The 25160-nt window shown below is 48.5% G+C and overlaps 1 protein-coding gene across 3 annotated transcripts in view; it reads left to right on the plus strand.

Annotated features, from left to right (window-relative positions):
- Positions 1 to 25160, plus strand: part of CYRIB (CYFIP related Rac1 interactor B) — a 128427-nt gene that overhangs the window by 16079 nt on the left and 87188 nt on the right. For all 3 annotated transcript variants that reach the window (XM_037501722.2, XM_054691984.1, XM_037501712.2), the window contains exon 2: positions 18638 to 18690. The gene's annotated coding sequence lies outside the window, so the exon portion shown is untranslated. The remainder of the gene's footprint in view (positions 1 to 18637; positions 18691 to 25160) is intronic.

Consider the following 25160-nt stretch of genomic DNA (forward strand, 5'->3'; position numbering starts at 1 on the left):
AATACCCCAGGGGGAGGGGGTGGCCCAGGAGGTCCTGATATTAAGTTGACCTCAGAAAGACAGCTAGAACTCTAAGGTGTGCAGAGAGGGAGGGGTAAAGGCTGTCTGGAGTGGGGCGTGGGTATGGAAATGGGTATGACGAGCATGGGGCTGGAGGCACAGCTAGTTCTAGCAAGAACAACCTAAGCAGCTCCCCGGAGCTTTCTGAGACAAATTTCCTGATCCAGAACCCAAGGCAGGATGACTATGCCAGGTTCTTACTTTAGAGACTTACCTGCCCAGCTCCCTTGGTTTCATTTCCCCGTGCCCTCAGGTGTTCTCATGGGTTCTTACTGAGGGCATCCGTTCTTCCTGGCTGTGCGCCAGAGGCAGATGAGTCCCTTTTCCATCTCAACCAGGGTGGGAAGACAGACAGCTATGGTACTGGCCCATGGGAACTGCTTGAGGGGAGGGTGGACAGAAGGCGTGACAAGAAACCCAGCCTCAGAGATCAAAGGGGGCTTCCCAGAGGAAGTGGCACCCAAACAGGACAGGGCTTAGATTCCTAGCTCTAAGAAAAGTGCTGCATGTATAGCAGGTGTTCAGTGAATGAGCCCAGCAAAGGTGAGCAAAGGTGTCCAACCAGAAAAGTCGAATGGCAGGTGTGGGTGTGATGATTTGTGGAGGGGACATTGACTTCCACTTTCAGTGTCCTGAGGACTAGATGTCACAAAGAGCTAGTCCTCTGGAGCGTGGCTGCCCAGTGTCAGCCTGTGCCCTGGTGCCCGCCACCCTGGGAAGCAGAACCGCAGCCAGCAGCCTTCCTAATACTAGCCAGCTGGGATGCGCAGCCTTGTTGCTGAACTGCAGACCCAGGGCTGGTGACGTGTGTGTGTGTGTGTGTGTGTGTCGAGTGATGCCCTGCAGATGCTGAAAAAGTTCTGAAGCCCATATTCACACCCTGATTCTAACCCTCGTTACAGTTGTCATCCCTGGTGCAAATGCACTTTTTTTGTCCTCTCCTCCAGCTGAATGTCTGGAAGTCAGGAAAGGCAACTGATTCATCTTTGTCACCCCTGTGCCCAGCACAGGGCCTGGCACATCTGGGCCTTGGCTCCCTTTGCAGAAGGAATGAGTCGATGAACAGATGAACAAATGAATGAACTTCAGCTCATGGCAATTTAAGTTCATCAGAATGTAGCTGTCACTGACTTCATGAGGTAGGAGAGGGATGTTCCTGACAATGACCTTTTGCTGCTACTTCAGATGTTTTGCAATTGCAGCTGCTTGAAATTCTGCTTGACACTTGCTCTCTGTGGCGAGAGATGAAGAAACACTTCCTTTGTTCACACTTGGCTCTGGGGCTGTGTAGACTTGCAGAGACCTCTCCCTCATTTTCGCCACCCTGGGAGCTCCGGAGTTGATCCTGTGAGACCCCGTTAGGGCGAGATGGGCTCTTGCACCTCATTTACTTAATTCTATGGTTTGGTGGCTGCATGGATCTTGGGTACTTTCTGCATTTTGGGGTGCTCAGCATCCTACTCATCTTCCTGGTTGGCCCCCCGTGTGAATTATGGCTTGAAGCTGCTACCTGTTGGCCACATGGCTTAGAGTCTTGGGCCCAGTTAGCGGTGATTCAGAGTCGAGTCTCCCCAGCAGATACCCCAAGGCTGGGTCGGGGCCGTCTCCCACCTCTACCCAGCTCCTTCTGGTTCTTCTACCTGCCTGTGGCTTCCGAGAGCTTCCCAGTCTCCTGGGAAATCCCTCTTCCCATAGGATAGCCCAGCTGATCAACCCTAATGGACACCTTCCACAGAGGCCTCCACCCAGGCTCCCCTGTGGATCTTGGGGACATGGTGGGAGAGGGGAGCTTGCTTTGCGTGCTCCCTTTTGCTGGTGGAGGCCCCATCCAGCCTGATCCCCCCCCCCACCTCCCTGCCCAGGCTTCCTGCAGTTCTGGCCAGTGGACGCCGGCCGCCTATGCTGTGTCAGGCACCGTGCTAAGCACCGGATACAGAGCTAAGCCACAGCCCACCATAAGGAGCTTACTGTCCGGAGATAGAGACCGCACACAATTGGGTGATTGTGCCCAGCATGCTGGGAGGATAGAGGCAGGCACAGGTGCCTGATGAGACCTGCAAGGAGGAGATGACACCTGAGCTGGGTTAGCAGGATGCAAGGAGTCAGCCAGGCCTGATGGGCAGAGAGGAGGTTTTCTAGCATAACCACACCAGGGAGGTGACAGGTGTCAGCTTGGCAGGGAGGCAGAGGTTGGTGGATGGGCAGTCTGGAAGGGGAGGCAGAAGCCAGGAGATGACCTGTATGCTTGGGGTTGGCAGCCTCTTTCTGTAAAGACTCACACAGTAAATTCTTAGGCTCTGGACCATGCATGTGGTCTCTGTCCCACTTGCTCTGCCCTGCTGCTGTCGTGGGCCCAGCAGCACAATCCATAAGTGAGTGAACTTGATTGCGTTCTGATAAAACTTTATTGACAAGATGGAGTGGGCCTGATTTTGCTCCTGGCTCTGTTTTTCTCTCAGCTTTTCCTTCCCTGTGAGTGCTGGCCTCAGGCTACCTCCCTCGTGGTAGTAAATTGGCTGCCACAGTTCCACCCTTCACATCTACTTCTCTTTCCCCGTTCTTCCTGGGCCAGCTTAGGTGATGATTCCCTGGAGCCAATCCCTGTGACCTGGAGAAGCCTGTGTGCTGATGGGCTTAGCTGTGGGTTCCTGCTCCCTAGAACCACTCACTGTGACGTAGGGATTAGAACCTCTGGGACTGCTGGCCTTGCATCAGCCAGGCTCTGCCCCTGAGAGAACCATGGGCAGTCCTGCCCACCTCATATGGCTGCCAGCTGGCAGGAGAGTGTGGAATGAGTCCAGTCATGAGAGGACTGAAAACAGAAGGGTTCTGCCGCCAGAGGCTGAGGTCGAAAATCACTGTGGTCACGTTGTAGGAAAGAGCCAACCTAGAGGCAAGAGCGCTGTTAGGAGGAGGCTGAGACTAGGTTCCCAGCTGAAAGGCAGTGGTGCTGGACATTAAAAGGAAAGAACGGATTTGAGACCTGTTTTGGGAGGTGGACTTGATAAACCTTGGGACTAATTGAGTGTGTGTGAAGTTGATAATGAGGAAGGGGGACTGTGAAAGATAAAATTATCAAGAAATGGCAATTCCTAGCTTTGTAACTAGCAGAACTAAGAACCTATTTTATAAGGAAGATGTTGAGTTTTGTAATGCACAAGATGAATTAGACGGTGCCTTTACCCAAAGCACCACTCTTTGCCCTTCCCAGGCTAGACCCCATCTTTGATTTTGGAGTTTAGGGACAGCCAGGAAGAGCTGTGTTCCAGAGAGGAAAGGTTTCTCTTTTGCCTTATTCCTTATACCTTTTTGCCCTGGCTGCCAGGAAGCTCAAAACCAAATTTATGCTCAATCATAGCAGCTATCAGAGCCCTCAGGTTCAGTCTATTTCCTTTGAAACTGTCATTTTCTGTTATCTTCTCAGATCCTTCTTTGTGGACAGCAATCAGACCTCTTTTGGGAATAGGAAGAGTTTGGAAATAGGGTAAGAGTAAGCTAATAAATAATAGAGGAGACAATAAGGACAGTGTTTTGATCCAGAGCTCTGCATCTCTGTACCCTTTTAGAAGTACTGTTCTGAGTAAAATTCTTCTCATCTGTGCAAACTGGCTGGCCTTGGATGGTAAAAATTTTAGACTCGAGGAGAACAGGGCCTGTGTCTCCTTCATCTCAGAATCTCCAGCATTTATTACCCTGCCTGGTACATACTAGGTGCTCATCAGATATCTGAAAAATGGAGTAAAGTCATGCTGGCTGAGTCCTTTCTCACTTTTGACAGGTGGTCAAGGTGCTGGGGGACATTATCTACCCCCCACCCCCAATTCAGTCTTCTCATTTTGCCTAAAATTAAATCAGATCACAACAACACCTCTTTGTGTAGAACCTCAAGGGCTTTCTGTTATCAGTTCAGAAGAAACAAAACCAAGGTGGTGAAGGCCTAACCCCTGCCTTCCTCTGAACTCCCTGCTGCCTCTGCTCATCCTCATCAGCTGCGGCCTACCTGCTTCTCTGTTCCTGCAGAGCAGGGCTCTTAACCCTTGACAGATGCTGTTCCCTCTGCCTGGGAGTGTGTCCCAGGGTCCTAGCCAAGCAGATGCCTCCTTGCTCAGTTTCAGTCTCTCCTCCCCAGATGGTCTTTCTTGCAGGTCTTCCCCCCTCATCGCAACACTTCCTTCCCCTCAAGGTCCTCCTCTCGATTTGTTTGTCGCCTGCGTGGTTTATCACCTATTTATTGGGTCTCCCCCACTCCCTGGAGGCAGAGACCACATCTCTCTGCTCATTATTTCACCTCCACAGCCTGGCACAATGTCTGGCACTTGGTAAGCACGTGCTCAGTGAGCATTCGGGGCGTGGAACTAGGCTGGCACCTGTCCTGCAGATGCTGAACCCAGTGCAGTTGGAAATCAGGGTGTAACTCAAAGTTGGATCGGCAGCTTCCACGTTCATGGATGCAACCAATCAACATCGGTGATTAGTCAAGTCCATGAACACAGAACCCACTGATAGGGAGAAAAGCACGTGTAAGTGGACCCCTGCAGTTCAAAATGGGGTTGTTCAGGGGTCAACTGTGTACATAGAACTTATATCTATGTGTGCATGTATGTGGAAAGAAGCGTTTTTCAAATACTGTGTGCTGCAATTAAAAACATATATATAAGACATGCAGTATATACAACACGTGTCGATGCAAGTGTTACTGGATACGGTCTTTGTGCCAGCACCGTGCTAGCCCTAGAGCGAATACAGCTCTTGGAAGAGACGGAGAAGACAGCACCATGTGCATGTGCGGGGCAGGCCTGAGGGGGTCTGGGCGGGTAGTGTCCTGGGGCAGCGTTACCAGCTTGGGCCGGGGAGAGGCATCACCTGTGGCCACCAGAGTGTACAGGGGTCACTGTTTTTCCACGCTGAGCACAGGCTGGCCCTGGTGCCTGCTGAGGGGGTGTCACCACATGAGTGCGTGTAGGTACCAGCCAAAAGCAGACATTGTCTGGGGCCTAACTTCATGTGGGTTCCTTTAAATAATCGCTGGAGGGAAATTTCACAACTCCGAAAGACCTCAGTTTTGCAGATAGGAAACTTCTTTTCCCTTAGAATTGACAATGGGTGGGGGCGTGGGCTGGGGGTTAAGCCAGTGAGAACTAAAGACATTTCTCTCTCTCCCCTCATCCTCTTCTGCATCTAGAACTTGACTGGTTATCCAGGGTGTCTTGCCAGGATCTAGTTTCTCATACCCCATTCCCCGCTAGGTTTTGAATCCATTTCTGCTGCGGGGCACGCAGTCAGGGCTCCCGAGGGCCTGACTCTTTGTTGGGGAAGTTCTAGACGGGTCACCTGTTGAACCCTCTCTGCTGACCACACTTCACTGGCTCACTGCTTTCTTGAGGTGCAGTGTGGGTGGATAATGACCTCCCAGAGCTGTCCACATCCTAATCCCCAGAACTGTGACAACCTTATGACAAAGGAGACTTTGTAGCTGTGACTAAGTTAAGGCTCAGGAGGTGTCGAGACTATTATCCCAGATTATCCAGTGCACAGGAATCCTTGTAACCTGGACACGGCAGAGTCAGAGAAGGTGGAGCGAGATGGAAACAGGGTCACTCAGAGGTTTTGAGCCGCCACACCACTAGCTTTGAAAGGGGAGAGAGGACCCTGGAGAAGGATGGGAACAGGTTCTCCCAGGGGTGTCTGGAGGGAATGAGGTTCTGCGGACCTTCATGTCAGCCCATTGAAGCCCATGCTGGACTCCTGATCTCCAGAATCATAAAATAATAAATTTGTGGCATTTCGAGCCCCTGAATGTGTGGTAATTTGCTACAGCAGCCAGAGGAAACTAATGCAAGGTGTGTTTTACATATCGTGAAATCCACCCCTTTCAAATATACAATTTAGTGACTCTTGGTCACTTTCCCAGGTGGTGCCGCCCTGACCACACTATAATTTTAGAACCTTTTCATCCTCCCAGTAAGATCCCTCATGTCCATTTACAGTTAGGGCCTGCCCATCCCCCCCAACCCACCCCCCAGCCCCTGGTAACCGCTAGTCTTTTGTATATATGGATTTTTCTATAAAGTTGCCTTTGGGCCATTGTATATAAATAGAATCATATGCTGCGAGCTTCCTTATGTTGGCTTCTTTCACTCAGCCCCATGGTGGCAAGCAGACACCTGTAGATTGGTCTCTTCCTGGAAGGTGGGACTTGTGCAGAGGGGCTGAGACCCAGATGTGAAGGTGGCCTGGTGGCAGGTGGGTGCCCCTGTTCCGCCACAGCGAAGCAGTAAACAGAACACAAGCTTCATTTTGGACAGAGATTGGCCAAGGAAGTCCCAGCATCACACATGCCGCTTACGCAGCCTGCAGGGTGCGCCACCAGGGCCTTCGTTTGGGTTTTTTGTTTATTTGTATGTTTTTATTTGGAAATGTTTATGGCGGACAGTGAAACTAAACCTCAGAGACTCTGGATGTCATTGTGTGGACATGCAAATTATTTATGTGAGGAGAGATTCAGAACTTCAGTGGAAGGGGTCTGTGTGCTTCTAAGACTGTCACCACCCGTTCTTGTAAATGAGAGAATCTTGTCTAGAGTTACTTTGGCGCCTCCGTGTTCTGGGAGACACTGCTCCAACTGGCACACAAACAGGAGGCATCTCTCCGCTGTTTCCTTAGAGCCCAACCAGCAGCTACCATTGCTGCTCGCAGGTTTTTCTGGAAGGGCAACCCCTCCTCTGGCTACACTTGAGCTGCACTCTTTTCACAACTAATACTTGGTCAAAGAGGGGAAGAAACATTCTAAATGCTGCCCCTCTCTCCTGCTGTAGCTAAAGGAGTTTTAGTGACTTATTTTCAATCCATTGGCTCCCATGTGGAAAAACGTGAGTCATTTTACCGTGACTGTTAGAGATTTTCACAACTTTCTGCAGAAACACGAACACCAAGCTTCACAGTCATGTCTGGACGACCTGACCCTGGGGCTGATGGGGGGCATCTGACCACAGTGTGGCCAGTCCCCGGCAGGCGGGCAGGCAGCACCCAGGACTTGCCCCTGCTCCGGAGCATGGTGTAGACGGGAAGCTGTTGGCCAAGCAGTTGATGGGGGCTGGGGCAGCAGCTGAGGCCTAAGGCCGCACTTGAGGGACTTGACCCTGTTCGGTGGGTGACATTCCTGTTGGTTTTTCCTGGGGAAGAAACTGAGGCTCTGCACACTAAGGGACTTGTCCACGACCTCACAATGAGTGAAAGAAGCAGCAGCAATTCAGAGTGTGGGCTGGTTCTGGAATCAGGGTCAACTGGCAAGATGCTTTTCCTTTAGGGGTTCGTGAGAGGCCAACGCCACCGCAGAACAGACCCACACTGAGCGATGACCGGCTGTCCTCAGGGCAGCATTCATGCGGGGTGGAGGGGGGCTGGGATGGGCAGAAGCAGCCGCCCAGACCCACCTCAGGAAGCAGAGCCGCCTGTCATTGCGCCACCAGCAGCTGTTCCTGTCGGGTTGCCAGTTTGGTGCTGTTTACGGGTAGCAGGGGGGTGAGAAACTACACAGAGTCGGAGGCTTAGCAGCTCGCAGTTGCTGTGCCAGAAGAGACCCCATTTTTTAGACACGCAAGTGAGATGGACACAGAGAGCAGAAAGTACACTCAGAATGTCTCTGTGGCTTGCAGTTTTAAGTGAGCGTGTATTCGCTCGTGTTCTAAGAAAACACTACGTGAGGAGAGACCCAGAGCTTCAGGGGAAGGGGTCTGTGTGCTTCCAAGACAGTGAAGCTATTTATCAGTGTTGAGAGGGAAAACGCAGCGACCCCAGAGCCCGGGCTCCTCCGCCTCCTGCCTGTGTGACCTTGATGTGTCACATCACTTCTCGAAACCTCAGTTTCCACTTCTGTAAAATGTTAGGGTTGCCCCCCACAAAGCTCTAACATCTATTTTGAAACAAACTCTGCATTGTGATTGTAAATGCTATTTGTTTATATTCAGAGTCCAGAGAAGTTCTGATAAAGGCTATTTCCTGTGTCTTTGGGTGAAATGTACACAGCTGGTCATTTCCCCCCGGGGTGGAAACAGGGCAAAACAAAAGCTTTAATTGACCAACAAGGCTTATTTAACCCAGAGCCTCGTAGGTGGGTATTTGAAAGCCTTATGGCAGGGCCTTGAGCATCATGGAGGGGTAGCGGCCGTGTCTTGAGGTTCTTTCAGTTTTTACTTAATCCTGAAGAGGAGTGGGGGGCTTCACCTCAGTGGATAGGATGTGGGTTACATGGCCTGAGGAATCAACCTTGTCCTCAAGTTTATGGTGCCGGCAGCCATCCCACTGCCCACCTGTGCCTACGCAGGTGCCTCTTTTCACCAACTCTCTCCCTCTGCTGGGCAGCAGCCTTCCTGCCTGCCCATGACTGCAAGAGGCTGCCTGCCTGCAACCATGCAGGCCTCTCTTAGCAAACCTGTCCCTTCTGGGGTAGTTCTTCCTGCCCGCCTGTGTCTATGCAAGTGTCTTGAGCTGTTTTATCCCTTCCCTAATAAACCTGTTCTTTAAATAAAGAAAAAAAAGTTTACAGTGCCAACTGGGAATGCAAACACTCCCAGGGTGCAGTGTGCATATGCCTGGCAGGGAGGAGTCTCTGTGTGGGTTTGTGACTGAACTAGAAGGTTGGTGTGGGAGCCCAATCTTGGGGCGAGGTGGCAGTGGCCTTGGCCTCGTAGCTGTGTTGAAGGAACTTGCATCACACTCAGTGGCACCGGCCCCCAAGGGTTATGTATTAGAAAAGGTGACGAGTGGCAGTGTGAGAGGTGGCGGGTGAGAGCAGGGTGTGGGGGTCCTCTGTGAGAGAGGGGTGTTCTGTTTGCTTGAATTGGTGGGCTTGTGGCCTGCTGGCTGGGGCAGGAAGCAGGCCCGGTAGCACCCAGCAGTCGCTCTTTAGCCTGCTGAGGACTGACAGCCCATTCTCTGGATGGCAAGTGATGGAAACCAACAACAAGCTGGCTTAGGCATAAAAAGGGTGATTTGTGTCAGGCAACCTGATCTGCTGATCCAGGGCTCAAGCCATACTGGCTGGGCTTTGTCCCTCCTTTTTCTTGACCCTCCCTTCCCACCTCCTGGGTTTCCAGGCAGTGTCTCCTTTTGAGATGGCAAGAGGCTGCTGACAGCTTGTATTCAGGCCTCTGTCCCTCTTCTATTAACAACCCAAGGAGGAAGAAAAGGCACCCCTTCAGCCAGTGTGCTAAGGAGCATCTTACTGGCCAGTTAGAGTCACATGTTCATTTTTGAACCAGGAAAAGACTTACTAGCTAGTTAGGGTCACATGTCTGTTCTTGAACCAGTAGAGGACTCCTGTTGTCTAGTGAGGGTCACATGTTCTGCTCTTGACCCACCCATTGGTTCTAGAAGAGTCCATGCTTTGACTGCTCGTCCCTGGGGAATATAGTAGACCCAGGAGGACATAGAGGGGAGGGGAGGGAAGCCCTGTGGGAACTGGGTGCCATCAGAAGGGCCTGAGGATGTGCAGGCAAGCTGTCAGCCATCCCTGGTGATGCCAGGGGTCCGTTTGCCTGCTTCAGTTAGGGTGGGAGCTCAGTGCAGACCTTCCTTCACCTGGTTGGGGAGGCTTCTGCCTCCGTGGTGACTTGAACTTGGCCGCAGTGAGTGCTTGTGCCACCTTTCTGTCCTTGGTGCTGCTCCCTCGTGACTCCATCCTCCTTCTCCCCCTCTACTACCCCAGCAAGCTGTTACTGAGGCCTGTTCCTCTTCTGACACCCTCAGAATTTTGTTTGCATTCACCACTCCCCTTTCCTGGGCCTGGGGGTGGGGGAGATGGTCAAAATGTTTAACATTGGGCATCCATCAGAGAACTTTCTGGAAGCCTCCACAATACCTGGTGTTAATTCTTTCCCTGCTGGGTCCTGGGAAAGGAGAGAGGAAGTCTGGGAGTGCTAGGGGAAGGCCCTCTCCCCAAGAAGGCGGGGAGGGCGAGGGGGGTCGTTTTCCCAGCCTGTTTGGAAGCAGCAGGCACAGCACAGGGTTTCAGCACAGGGTTTCTGCAGCAGGCACAGCCAGGCCGGCTGAAGCAGCTGAACAACTTCCTGCTCGCTTGAAAGCTTGGGGTGGGGCTGGAGGAGACTGCCTCACTTCCATCGCTCCCCCACCCCTACTCACGCTCACACCCTCAAATGATCTTTAGTGGGCCTGTCACAGTGAATACACCATTGATTTCTGTGGATGTTGATGGAGACCAGGGGGTGGTAGCTCTGGAAACGATGGCTTTGCCTGTGCACCCCAGCTGTGCACCCCAGCTGTGCACCCCAGCTGTGTGGTTATTAAGTGTAATTGCCCTTTCTTCTGAGGTCCCACTGGGCACCTCTGCCCACACCCACGCTCTTTGCACCTAAGCATTTCTTTTTCCCTGTGAGCAATTCAGGTTTATAGGCCTTGGAGAGTAAACAAGTACTTGATTTTAATTAAGGAAGTCTGGAATGAGGAATGAAAAAAGTTACTTCTCGTTTATTATTTCTGGGGGTGATAGTTGGTGCCTCAGCCACCTCACTAGCCACGGGTCCTCCGGGGGGGGCCCAGGGGCCCCAGAAGAGAGGCCTCGTGTAAGGACATTGGGGGGAGGTCAGCCGACGCAGGCTGGCTTGTGGGGAGAGGAAGGATGAAGACCAGAGGAGAAGCTCTGGGGGCCAGAATATGGAGCACAGCCAGTGAGGTGTGCACAGGGCTGCTCCCTGCTGGTCCTTCCTACTGGCTGGCCAGGGCCATCCCATAATCCTCACCGCTAACTTCACTGGTCAATAGCATCATCCCCATTTTACCACTGGGGAAGCAGAGCCCAGAGAGGTTAAGGGACATGTCCAAGTCTGCTCAGCTTCTAAATGGCCACCCTGGGTGTTATGCTCTGAGGCTGTGGAAAAACCACTCCCGTGTGTGGTGCCCGAAGGGTGTTCTAGGAAGACCCCACAGACTACTTTGAGGAGAGTGGGGTCTTAGGAATGAGAGCCCAGAATGATATGTCATCCTGAACGGCAGAGTCTGTGGAGAAGCTGTGAGAGGGAGAGAAAAGTGTGAGCCTTGGGGGGGGATGGGGGAGCAATGGGCAGCATCCTGGGGCGTCAGGAAGAGAAGGAACCCAGGAGCCTGACTTCCTGTCACAGCCCCGCCCCCGGCATCATGGGCCTTGGTGACTCACTTCATCTCCACGAGCTGGTTTCCTTTTCAGTGAACTGAGGTGACAACCACAATAATAGTGTTCTCGCTGGCTTCCTTAGTGCTGGCCCAGCCCTGAGAGTCAGAAGGAGAGGTGGATGGCTACAGCTGCCCTTGGGTGCCCAGGGGTTAGTGGGCAGCACCTGACACAGGGGCAGGTTGCTCTGGTGAAGCAGAAGGGGCTCTGCTAAGGGGTGGGAGGCAGGGAGGGAAGGAGGGAGCAGCAGTGTGCAGGGCTGGCCTCAGGGCCCTGAAGCCAGGGGGGATTTGCTAACAAAGGGTGGTGCCCCCAGCCCCAGATAATGCTGCTCCTCAAGAATCCCCTTCCCAAGCCTTCAGATGAAAACTCCCCAGTCCCCAGCTGTGCGCCAGTCACCGGAGACCAGGTTCCCAGTTCTGGGAACACTGTTTTTAAAAAGCTCCCCTGGTGATTCAGATCTGCCACTTGCTTCTCCTGGGACCCACCGCCTGTTCCTGCCTTCCTGCGGAGGGGGTGGGGTGGATTCATTAAGCCCTGGAGAGGCTCCAGGGAAGACCTGTCCCAGGGGGCTGAGCAGCTGCTCCACGCTGCTTCCCTGCTCCCTGCTTTGGATGTGGCGTGCACAGCGGGGAGCAAGCGAGGTGCCCTCTGCAGACAGACGGGCCCATGCTGCCCAGGACCCACCCCAGGTGATCCCCTGGGTGGATGGCCAGCCTGAAGCACTCAGTGGGCACTGGGGGTGCCCCGGCTTTGAAAGGTGCTGCCTCCCACCTGCTCTATGAGGGACCTGGATTCCTGCCTCCTGGCTGGCTCAGGCCACACTTCGGTGACCTGGCACAAGGTCTCCCAGTTCCCAGTGCGCGTCGCCCATGCACCTTCTCATGGGACTCTGTGGCTCCAGCTGCCGGCCTCAGGTTGGTCTGACCCCAAAGCTCACTCCTGTCACAGGGACAGACCTTGTTCCACATCTGTGAAACCAGGGCTGAGCTGTCCCATACGTTAGCCACCAGCTACATTGGGCTATTTAAATATGAATTAATTGAAGTTAATTCAGTGACACTGACCAGAGGTCGGTGCTCAGTAGCCACGGTGGGTGGTGCCATCATCTTGGACAGCGCAGGGACAGAATTCCTAAGGGCAAAGGCAAATCGTCTCCGGGACGCAGCATGCAAGTGCTACAGCTTCATTAAATCAGGTTATATATGAGCAGATCCCAAGGCCAAGGGAAATGCGAGGCTTGGATGTATCTTTTTTTTTTTTTTTTTTAATATTAAATTTTATTTTTATATTCCCCCATACAATTGCAAATGCCCCATTCTGACCCCAATCCTTCCCCTCCCGCCCCCCACCCCCCAACAAGTGTCTCTGGTTCATAGTTTTTTGTTGATTTTGATTTTCACTTTCTTATATTCATTTTCCTGGTCCCTTATTTAAGTTTTCTAGATTCCTGCTATGAGTGAGACCATCCGGTATTTTTCTTTTTCTTTTTGGCTTATTTCGCTGAGCATGATCCCTTCCAGTGCCATCCATGTTGCTGCAAATTGCATGTGTTTATCTTTTTTGAATGCTGAGTAATATTCCATGGTATATATGTATCTTAAGTGAAATCAGCTATGTGAGGAGAATGGTTAAGCAACATGTGAAAAGAGTGTGTGATTCTGTCCTGCTTCAGAATCGGATCCTGAAAATGGGCCACAGTTCTAGAAGAGAAGGAATTTAAAGTGGTGTGATAACGAAGACGATTGCTGAGTGTTAGCTTTGAAAGAGAAGCGCCCCATAGACTGGCAGTATCTCCCAGATCTGGCCCTGGATGTTGGGGGTGGGGTGGGGGTGCCTGCGCCATCTCCTGGTTCTGTGTGCCCTCTACGGTCTCAACCCCAGAAGGCATGTGAATGAAAGAAGCTTAAATGTTGTTATAGCAAAACACTTGAAACTGACCTTGGTTACATTGAGAGGGGCGGGCTGAACCCGGGAATTCTTTTGAACAGTGATGGGCCCTAGAATCAGTTATGCGATCGTAAAAGAATTTGAATGTGTATGGGATTCGCATCCCAGGGGTGAGTTTGCATTGAGGGTCATAAGAATCCTGCATATTCCTAGTATCAGATTGTAGGAAGCAGAGGTATATTTTGAGTACGTGTGTGTGCACGCGCGCAGGAGGAACCTTCGCATATGTTCTTTACATCCCCAGTTTAGGGATTAGATGTATCCCTGAATTGCAGATCAGGGTGATACTGCTGAGATCATGGGCCCCATGGTCATGTAAGATTTTCAGAGCTAATGAGCACTAGGAAATTAAGCAGCTGGGAATGTGGTTCAAAAGACATCCTATCCCCCAGCGCATCCTATCCCCCAGCGTGCTGTGAACTTGGCAAATAAGGATACACAGCAGCCGTGGCCAGGAGACCCACTCCCTGAAACAGGTCGAGGGGCACTGGAGCCAGGGAGGTCTCCTCCCAATGCCAATATTTTCCAGACTGCATCTTGGTTTTTTCTGGCCTTACAACGAGCCTGGGCCTTGATACTTACTTGTACACATTACTGCCAAATCCTAAAAGTATAAAATAAGTTTCAACCTGGTTTAGAAAAAGTATCATGGATTCTGAATAATAGTAGCAATTATTATAAATAGCTAACACTTACTGAGTGTTTAGTATGTATTAGCCACGGTTCTGGGGGAAGGTTTTATTAAATAAATGATTAAGCGTTGTTGGACACACTACAGAACTCTAGCAATTGACCGGGCTGGTGGGTCTACCTTCATTCTTTTATGAACAGGCATAGAATGAGTCATGGCCAGGAAAAAAGAAAAAGTGATAAACAAGCCAATAAAATTAGAAGGTGAATTCACCGAAGAGAGGAGTAATTATTTGAATTATATATTTTTTTGTTTAATTAACATGTATTAAGTGTCTTCTGGGTAGCAGGCACCGCTAGGTACTTTTCCATCTGCTATTTTATTTAATTACAGGGAGTTCTTCACTTCCACAGACGGTTCCCCGTGGGCTTCCTTCCACTAATGACTTACCCTGCCGGCGCTTCCTGGTCCCTCTTGCTCGGCAGTCACCTGGGGAGCCTTGCAAAACCGCTGCTGGGGTTTCATCCTGAGAGAGTCTGCTCAATTCTGCAGGGTTGGGGCCCAGCGGTGGTAAAGTTTTCTCCCTCCTCTTCCATGGACTCTGCTTAAGCAGGAAGGAGACCCTCCATGCTGGACAACTTGAGAGCGAATAGTTGACTTGTGGGAAAATAGTGGCTTCAACTTTTCGGCCATCAGTGACTCTGATGAACTTGGGGCGTGGGGTTTGCTCCCCAAGATGGAGTAAGGAAAACACCGATTTTCCTTTGTCTGTTTCTTCTACAAACTGGGACGTGGGAAGGGTCCGAATAATTACTGAATGCAGCAGGCGAGAAAATGTTGCCCTCCATGTCTCAGCCCCGCAATTTCCAGAAGCACTTGATAATGTGAAACCTGGGTTTTGCTCTGTGGTGTTTAGCAAAGTCTCGAAGGTGCCCTGTTTAGTTAAGAAAAAAGGCGCGAAGGAATGTCCACCCAAAAGTGCTTCCTTTGTGGAAATACGGGCCACAAGTCTATGAGTAAAAAGACTTAAGAGGACAGAGAATTATGAGGAATTTTTTGGGTGGAGGGGCTAGCAGTTGAAATGACTTCTTTTAATTAGATGAATTCCTTTGTAAGGAATTTGTAAAAAAAAAAATAAAATGTTGTAACAAAAGGTGTTTAGTAACAAAACATTGAAAAAGCAAAAAAGAATCCAGTGGTTTGGGGAAGTCAACTTTTCTTCAAAAATTGTTAGAGCCTTAGATCACATCATAGAGAATTAACTTAGAGAAATGATTCATAGACACAAATAGATTTGGTCCCTAGAACAATTCCCGGGGGCCGTCCTAATTAGGTTTGCTTCAATGAGAAGGCCTGGAAAATCCTGAGCCCTGAGAGTGTGGTGTAATTGGTGGGCAGATAAACCCCTTAGACCTGACGGTGCTAAGCACTGACCCCTAAAAGAAGTGACCCCTCTGGTCTGGGTGACTGACCAGACAGCCTTCCTTTTAGGGACTTTGTGCCTCTTTGACATAATTGTCATGCTGCTGAGAGACCGTGGGAAGTCAGGGCGGTCTTCTGGACCTGAGGCTCTTTGTGCACTAAGGAGGCACTTGTCCCTTTTCAGATTGGGCTTCCAGAGCCCCCGAACACCTAAAGGACCCTGGGGGAGGATTGTTGAGTTGGCATGATGCTAGGCCTTTGGTTTCCGCCATGGCCTTGGATAGAGTGGCGTTGGGTAGAGAGAGGAAATCAGTTCAGTTCTGTATGCATTCTGGAGCACCTGCCACGCACCAGCCATGGTACCAAGGGCTGGGGACACCAAGATGAGCAACTTACAGGTAGTGTCCTGGAGGAGGCAGGCAGGGACACAGATCATTCCAGCGTTTCTTCCACCAGGCTGCCCTGAGGGCTGAGAGTGGGGGCAGACGTCAGAGGCTGCTTGTGCCGGGGACCCAGTGGAGTTTTTAGGAACAAATGACAAGAGGACAGCTCCCTGTTTGAGTCACTGCCCAGTCAGTGCTGAGGGGAAAAGAAAGAGGAAGAAGGAGGACCCACGTGGGGAGGTGGGGGTCTCCCTCGTGGCCTGGAGTGGATGGGCGGCTTGGGCAAGCTAGTGAAAGGGCTGTCCAGAAACGCAGAGGACGTGGATCTCAGACCACAGAACCTGCCCTTGGGCTGGGAGGGGGTTTGGAGTCACTGAGTCCAGTCCAGCTGCCCTGGTAAGCTCTCCTGCCTACTTCTTCAGGCCTGTCTCTTCTGCCTCCTGTGCTTGACCCTGTGACCTGTCAGGTTAGCCTGTGGGCCTTTGCACGTGCTGTCGGTTCTGCTGGCATCCCCAACTGCTTGGGGCAAATTCTGTCTTGTCTCTTAGTTTTCAAAGTAGCTGTCACTTCCTTGGGGAAAGCTGTTACTTTCCATTCCCTGCAGAATTCATTCTGTACCCTGCTCTGTGGTTACCCATTACCTGCGCACACCCCTGTTGGAAGCCTCTGTCATGCCTCCGGCTCCTTGCTTTTCTGCCTGTAATTGCTTCACTGATGGCTGAGTGGGTGGCTGCGTTGAATTCACGGAATGATCTCCATGGCCACAGCGCATGGAGATCAGAGGTAATCAGTGATAGTTCTTGATGAATGAGTGGCCTCACTTTCCGGCAGAGGCTGCAGGAGCTCAGAGAGGTTTGGTGCCCAAAGTCACACAGCTCTGAGATGCTGAGAAGGGACTGGCACCCGTGGTGTGAATTGAAAGAGGAGACAAGATCAGATGTGGTTTCTAGTCCAGAGTTTCTCCTCTCATGGAGTGGAGATGAAGCAGAGTCACGCCCTCTTTGGGACAACTTCTTTCCTTCTTGGGGACCACACTGACTCCTGGGTTTGTCTCTAAGTGATGCAGTCGCCAGCATACTACCCTCTGTGTTCTAAAAGAACACAAAAAAAGACTTTTGTGAGAGTGAATTAGCATGCTTTTCTAATCTCTAGGACTTCAGCCCATAACCCTAAAATTTTTCCTAAGTGAACAATTTGTCCCCATTTTTTATTTTGTAAAGCCAGTCAAAAAAGTGGGAAGAAGAAACAACTTTTATGTAAGTGAAAGATGCAGCAAGTGGAGTCAGGAGAACTGTAATCATGTGTCTAGATCTGTGTGATGTGCAGTATTTGTGTGTGTAGTGTGTATATGCAGTTGTGTGTATGCGTGGTGTGTATGTGTGTATGGTGTGTGTGTGGTGTATACATGTTTGTGGTGTGTGTATAAGTGTGTGTGTATTTGTGGTGTGTGCATATATGTGGTGTGTGCATATATGTGGTGTGTGTATGCTTGGTATTTGTGGGATGTGTGTAGTGTATGTATGTTGTGTGGTGTGTATGTGTTGTGTGTATGGTGTGTGTATGAGTGTATATGTGTGTGGAGTGTGTACATACGCCTATGCAGGGTATGGGGCATCTTGCACTTTTTTTTAAGATTTATTATTTTTATTTATTTGTGCATACAAGAACTGGGGTCTAGGCCAGAGGTGTGGGGGGTGAGAGGATTCACCAGAGACAGAGTGGGGAACAGAACAGGCAGATCTACTGAAATGCACTGCTGAGGGGAGCAGCAGGTGAGACAGGAGAGGTCTGCTGCACCATGTGGGTAGCTCCCTGGCTGGGGCTATCACCAGCTACAGTGGCTGGTGATAGCTTGATAGTGCTGAGACTTTAACCCCTACGCCACCAGGGAGACCCATCTTGCACATGTTTGAGAACATAACTTGTGAATATGTTTAGAGGGTTCTTGGATTAAATCCCATCTTTCTTTGGATACTGAGCAGTTTCATGGCTATTATTTAAAAGTGAAATTTAAGCCACATTTGTGCTACAACAAGAACAATGAGGAGAAAACCTGCATTAGGCAACACAGGGAGAGCTGGCAAAGGCAGCGGAGTGGTTGAAATGATCAGGATGGCCTTCTCCCTTAACAATTAGACATGGCCCCCACGCCTTTTGTGAATAAAATGAGGCTGTTAGGCGGCTTCCGGTAGTTCAGCACCCAATGAAAAGCAAAGAGAAAGCACTAAGGCTGCTAAAGATTTAATCAAAAAAAAAAAAAAAATCCAGAAAGGCCTTCTGTTTCTCTTCCTGACAATAGCGAGTGTCTCGCCTGCAGACCTCACTTCCCAGCTTCACGCTAGATGCCGGTGAACGTGTTCAGATGGGATGTTATTTAACCCTGGTCTCATGAAACGCCTTTTGATTCATAAGTTATCTCTGTGAGAGATTTTGAGGGTGATAGGAAGGTGTCATGTACATGTTTGTTTTCCTTTCTTTGCAGTGTAGCGAGACCTAAAACAGGAAGTGATTCAGGGTAGAATGACTAGACCAGTTCAAACTCAAGTTGAGCTGAGAATCTGCTGGGGCTAAGACTTGTTGCTGTAGCCCAGAGCCAAGTATCCTTATCTTAGTCATCGGAGCCCGAAAGGACAGCCTGGCCTCACCCTCTGCTTCTGGCATATAGTCCAGTCAAGTATCCCCAAGTCTTAGGATTTGGGCTGGGTCTTCCCTCTTTATTTTATTCCCATCTTTTTGCAACCTATAGCAAGTTACTTAACTTTGCTGAATCTTCATTTTTTTTCTTTTTTGAATCTTTATTTCTTTATTTGTAATACAAGACTATTTGGAACATTAAATGAGAAAAATGTTGGTGATATATGCTCTGTAAGTAATAGTCTGTGTAAGTGGGATTTGGAGTCCCATGTCTGGGAGACATGCTCCTAGACCATGTGTCTGATCTGGGGGAAAATAATAGTGGCCAGCATTTACTGAGGGCTTATTGTGTGTTGTAACTTGCTTAATCCTTGCTCTAACTCTATTTTACAGGAGAAGAAGCTGCGACCTGGGGTTTGAATAATTCGTTCAAGGTTACCACGTTGGTAAGTAACAGAGCTGGATTTGACTATGGCCATCTGGTTCCAGAACTAACAGCTTCAGCTCAATTATCTGATTTAAGTTTCACAATAGCCCTAGAAAGTTGAGGTAGGAGAAGGAACTTGTCCAAATTCATCCACCAGTGAGGGGTTGTCTTAGTCTTTTCCTATAACCATACACTATAATTTACCATAGATTGGGTGGCATATAGACAACCAAAATTTACTTCTCCTGGTTCTGGAGGCTGGGAGTCCAGGATCATGGCGCTGGCAGACTCACTATCTGGTGATGGCCTGTCCTTAGCTCATAGAGGGTCACCATTTTTCAATAACCTCAGATGATAGAAGGGGCAAGGCAGTTCCTTGGGCATTTCCTTAATTAGGGCACTAATCCCATTCCTGAGGGCACCATCCTCATGATTTAATTACCTCCCAAAGGCCCCACCTTCATGCCATCACATTAGGGATTAGGTTTTAACACATTAATTCTAAGGGGATGGGGTGGGCATAAACAGTACATTGTGGGGTTAGAAGTCAGAACCCACACCCAGCAGTCTGGCCCCAGAGCTAGTGCTCTCAGAACCGCTGTAAATTTGCCACTCCTGCAAGTCCCCTCATGGAAAACCTACTCTATGAGCCTGGGTGCCCTCAACCCCTGACTGCCATTTCTCCTTTCATCTCCTTCTCCCTAAGCTTCCTGGTCTTCTCACCACCTCCACTTGACTAGATAACCTCTAGAGAGATAACTTCCAGAGAGATAACCTCTAGAGAGGTTTAGCCATCAATGGGCAGGAAGCTATGCAAGCTTTTAACTTTTATTTAAACTGGGGTATAACTTATGTACTATGAGATGCACAAATCGTTATTGTACAGCTTGATGAATATTTAATACGTTATACCCATCTAGCCGCCACCCACATTGGGGTATACAGTATCTCCTGCACTCCAGGAAGCTCCCTTGTGCCCCTTTGCAGTTAGTATTGCCCCAGAGCTGACCACTATTCTGACATACAGAAGTGATTCAGATTCGTGCTCCTCACTTGTCCAGATCCAAGCACACTTGCTCAACAACAGCACAACAATGTCGAGAAAAAAATAGCACTTTACATAGCATGGCTGATCCTGTGACTCCACCCAGTGGGTTTCTCTCTCGGAGTGAGGGGAAAGGTAGACACAGATCTGCTCTTCCTCCTGTTGGTCTTTGTTCCTGTAACTTTTTAGAGTGTGAGCAACTTTTGCCATTGAGCATGTTTGTCACTTCGATAGATGTTCAATATCAGAGAACATGCCTTCTGAGTCATGCTACCTATTTCTTCTCGTGTTTTCCTTAAGAAACCAAATTCAATGCTGGAGAAATATTGACAGTGCTGGACTTAACAGGAGATGGTTTGTCTCCGGTGTGAAGCCTTATTATGGGATTTTTCAAGAAACTTTTGACTTTCTTCAGTTTCCACCTTCTATGCTGACTTAGGAGCCAGCATTTGAGGAAGAGGCAATTGTACTGTTGACAGAACTCAAGTATGGTTAAATAATTATATTAGATTTGGGAATCTGGATCATTGTGCGACAGAGAAGACTCAGCTGATTTGTGTGAGTCCTTCCTGATCTGAACACAGAGTTGACTGAGATATCACAATTATATTTAGGGGAATGCATCAGGAAAGGATGCCCACAAAGTGCCAAAAATGAAGAGATAAAGTTAAGCTAAATGGTCATGTGAACTGAAGAGAGGGCTGCTCATGGGACTTTCACATGAGGTATAAGCCATAGAGCCTGGGATTTAGGGTTTTAGTGCCATAGTGGATCTAGAAATGAAGCCTGGGCTCAGGGTGGAATTGAGTGCCCTGGAGTCTCAAATATCACATTTCTTTGGGAAGAGGGACTAAGAATACTACAGTGGCTAAAAAAACAGGGAGCTTACCTTGTGTGGAAAAAAGTCAGTAGCAAGAAATGAGAAACCTGGGGCTGCTCTATATGTGTTCATGGAATTTTTGTTTTATTGTCTATGAGATGTGAAACTCTGCATGCTGAGAAATTAACACAAAACCTGACCTAGTACCATGGAAAATCCCTAGCACAAAACACCAAATCACTCCAGAGGTATATTTCAACATCCCAGCCCTAACGGGTTTTCTTAGAAAGAACTACCTCCTCTGAAAAAGAGTCTACAGTTAAATACTATGAACTACTCAGGAAATAAACTGCTTTGAGTTGGAAGTATAAAGCTATCTAAAAGAGAATATAAAAAAGTATACTTAAAATAATTGAAGACTAAGGTCAGTGTCAAAGATGAAAAGGAAGATAAAAAAGAACACGCTGATTTGATAAGCAGCCAAATTGAAATGAAGAATAGTTATTGGATGATGATAGTGTTGAAGAAGAAGCTGGGGGGGGGGAAGGGAGAGGAAAAGAAAAGGGAGAGGGGAGGAGGAAGAAAGAGAAATAATCAAGCACTTGAGTTTACATATATCTAGGAATAGTTATTAATATTTTATAAATATTAACCTTTTAAACTTCTCAGTAAGCCTGTATGAGACAGTGTATCAATTAGCATTTATTGAATAACAAACAACCTCAAAGCTCTTTTTTGTGTGTGTGTGGAAGAGGTCAGAGATTTATTAAAAAGGAAAAAACAGTTTCCAGAGGGGAGAGAGTCTTGAAAAAAAAAAAAAAGAATAGTTATTGGAATTAAAATCCAACAAAAAGGTATATGCTAAATTAGAGAAAGCTCAAGAGAGACTTAGTGAGCTGGAAGACAATAGTAACAGTTAACATTTGTTAAGTGGTTGTCATGTGCTAGACACTGTTCTGTGTACTTGCATTAACTCAATTAAAATTCAGAACAATTAAAATTAACAATTAACAATTAAAATTCACACATTCCACATTTAACAGATGAGGAAACAAAGGAATATCAGTTTGAGTCACTTGCCCAAGTTCTCATAGCTGGAAAGTGGTGGAATTGGGAATTGACCCCAGACTGTCTGGTGTAGCCTAGATTCTGTGTTCACAATTCCTACACTGTAGGAAATCATCAAGAATAAGAGATGGAACTATCAAGGGATGGTAAAGAGACATAGAGAAGAGAATGAAAGGATATTTACTTGTTTGTCTAAACAGAGGTATCCTCTAAACCGAGTATCCTCTGTTTAGACAAACAGAGGGACTAGGGGGAAGCGGTATTAGAATAAATTAGGATCAGATAACCTTTCAGAGCTGCAATCCTGATGTTCCAAGAATTTCTCGCCATATGGGAGTATTCAAAGTTTGGGGGAGAGTGGGAGAGCCTTGGTTTCCAATGTAGTGTGATCAGCAGACTGGTATGTTTGACAACTGTCTCTGTGGTGGAAAAACAGAAGCCCTGATTTGTAGCATTTGCTAATTTCTATGGTATAAATAGTGCCATCATGACCCATTTCACACCACCAATATGAGGTCCCTGCACATGAAACAGGGAAAAGATGAGCATGGCCACCTCTCTTAGCCAGTATGAGCCATCTCAGCACACCAGCGCCCTGACATGCATTCTGTTTTAGACTCTTGTCTCTGGGTTGTGCTGGAGTTTTCAGGAAGCAGTAACGCCATGTTTGATATCATAGTATCATAGGGGCGAAAAGAGACAGTGGGTCAAGAGTGGAGCTCTGCTCTCCTTTCTTCCTTTGCATTTAAAAAACAAGCAAAAACATTTTTTTTTTTTTTTTTTTGGTGAATGTGGGAGGAGAAATAGGAATGCTTATCACCCTACTGCTGAGAGGGGAGAGGACTGAAGTTTCTTGAAGAGTGTTTGGCACTGTCAACCCACATTGCAGGAGCACATACCATTTGACTTGGCAACTCTAGCTCAAGGATTTTATCATACAATCATTTTATCATATAATATCTCTTCTATTGTTTTATTTTAAAGATTTTATTTATTTATACAAGAACTGGGGTACAGGCCAGATGTGTGGGAGGGTGAGAGGATTCACCAGAGACAGAGTGGGGAACAGAACAGGCAGACTGACGAAATACAGTGCTGAGAGGAGCAGCGGGCGCCACAGGAGAGTTCTGCTGTGCCATGTGGGATTTTTGCCATCTGGCAGGTATCGAACCCATGCTGCAGAGGCTGCAGACAGCTTCACAGTGTGGCGCTCAACCGCCTGCGCCACCAGGGAGGCCCATCTCTTCTATTGTCACACATGGGTGTGAAGATGGGCTGTGACATTGTTTGTACTAGCTAGACCTTGAAGCAACTGAAATGTAGGTCAGTGGGGGACTGACTGAAGAACTGTGGTCTGTTCACAGGGTGACTTAGCATTGTAGGTTATGTAAACTAAGAAGGAACGATCTTCAGGATACATTTTTTTTTTAGATATAACAAATATTTTTATTGTATTTTATTTTTTGTTAATGAAGTACCCTTGTTTTACATCCTTATTAATTTTTTTAACAGTCTAGGAATTTTCCCCTAAGGTGTGGTCACCATAGCTCTCCCACCACCGAAGCACCTGTAGCCCTCCCCCACAGTCCAGTGTGCTCCCCCTTCCTTTTTCTGCCCTCCCTCTGCTCAGGATGCCCCAGAGCCATGGTCACCCTCCAGGGCTTGGTTTTAAGTTTGTCTTTGTCCATGCCTTTGTTTGGATTGTCTGTATGCCACATATAAGTGACACCGTGGGGTATATTCTTAAGTTTTTTTAAAAAAAGGCAATGCGCAGAAAAGAATATGTGGTATATTCCCCTGTGTTGGGAAAAAAGAGGGGGCACTAAGTTTTTACACACACACACACACAAACACACACGATTTTGTGTAGACGATTGCTGGAATGAGCCCAACAAAGAAGGTGGTTTGGGGGAGTACTGTTTACCTCTTGGGCAAAGCCCTTCGGATGTGGCTCTAGGGTGGAGAGAAGATATCTTACTGTGTCCTTTTAAATATTTTTGAATTTCTCAACCTGAGCATGTAGTATTTTTTTCTGTTAAAAACAACAAACTCATTAACAAAAAGCTTCACTTTGGGAGCTTTCAACATGAGAGCCCTTCTCGTTTGCAGAGGAGATGGGCTATCCCTGTGGGCTTGCTCATTTCTAGCAGATGGAAACGGGCATTTCTTGAGCATGTGCCAAGCCCCAGGCACTCCCTCCCTGTGTTGTCTGGCTCAGTCCTCAGTGCCCTGTAGTTCTTTCCGTTCCCTGGCTTTGCCCTGGCCATGGTAGTTGCCTGGGTGATGTGGGCTAAATGACGACCCCATTTTCAGGAACAGGGGAGGTCAAGTGGTCCCAAGTCCTGTGGCGGCAAGTGGAGGCAGTGGAATCCAGCTGCCATCCTCTAAGTGTTCTAGAAACCGAGGTGGCCCAGTTGGTTCTTAGAAATCCGTATCATCTGGGAGGCATCTCCAGCCTTCCTCCTGTCACAGATCCCAGCTCCTCTCTTGAGACAACATGACAGTATTCTGCCAGGAGTCATGTTCCCAACTGTGGGATGCTTTGCTCTGGAAAGTTGAAGCTGTGTTTCTGGGCCAAACGAACCACTGATGTGTTTAGAAACAACAAAGGCGAGGTGGGCTTGTCCCGCGGTGTCTCCTTTTCAGACTTATTTGATCTTCACAACTCTTCTGTTGAGTGTGCATCCTCAAAAGTCTATGAGACACTAGCCTCTGATCACTTGAAAAGAGGGCCCTTGGCAACAGACACTCCCAGGGGCACGTTACTGCTGTCATTGTCATTTTCTGCAATCAGTACCTTTCCAACCCTTCATGAAATATTTCATGGAACCCGAGGCGTCCTCTCGTCTCTTTGCCTTTTATCATTTGGTAATAAATTCCGAAAATAGGTTACTCATCTTGAAATAACTGTTGTTATGATGTGATTTCATCGAGAGTCATCCAAATGGCTGAGAAAGCTGGAGTGAAAACTTGAGTTTCTAGAATCAAAATCACAGAAACCGACCTGAGTGTTATTTAAGAAGGTCTCATCATTTGTAACATTCAGATGAAATTCCTGTGAGGGAGGGAGGGCTGCTTGACCCTGGCACTTGGCTGTCTCTTGAGATGCTATCTGTGGGCTTATGTGGAGGCCCGCCTAAGTGCTCAAGTATCACTGCCCTCAACGCCATGTGGGATGCAGTGGTTTTAGTTTACTGTAAGATGAATATGTGTCCACAGCATTATTTTAACTCCCTCTAGCAGTAATTCTATCTTCCTGGCCTGGATGGAGCTACAAACCAGGTTCAAATACTATTTCCAGGGAGGCCCTTCCTGGCAGGCTTGAACCCGGCCCCTGTGCTCTGTGTTGGTATGGAAAGCAATTCTCTTACTGATTTTAAATCATTGTTTTGTCTGTGGCTGTGTCCACATCAGGATGGGGGCCGGCACAGATGGCAGGGTCACCCCCATCACCAGGCATAGCCCACCACAGCCTGCTGTAGCACTTGAAATTGCATTGCTCAGAATTCTTTTGACCTCGAAACAGAACCCTGAGTCAAACTGGCTTCTGCAGAAG

This window comes from Talpa occidentalis, unplaced genomic scaffold (genome assembly GCF_014898055.3).
Source record: "Talpa occidentalis isolate TD23 unplaced genomic scaffold, MPIMG_talOcc4v2.1, whole genome shotgun sequence".
NCBI classification, from domain to species: domain Eukaryota; kingdom Metazoa; phylum Chordata; class Mammalia; order Eulipotyphla; family Talpidae; genus Talpa; species Talpa occidentalis.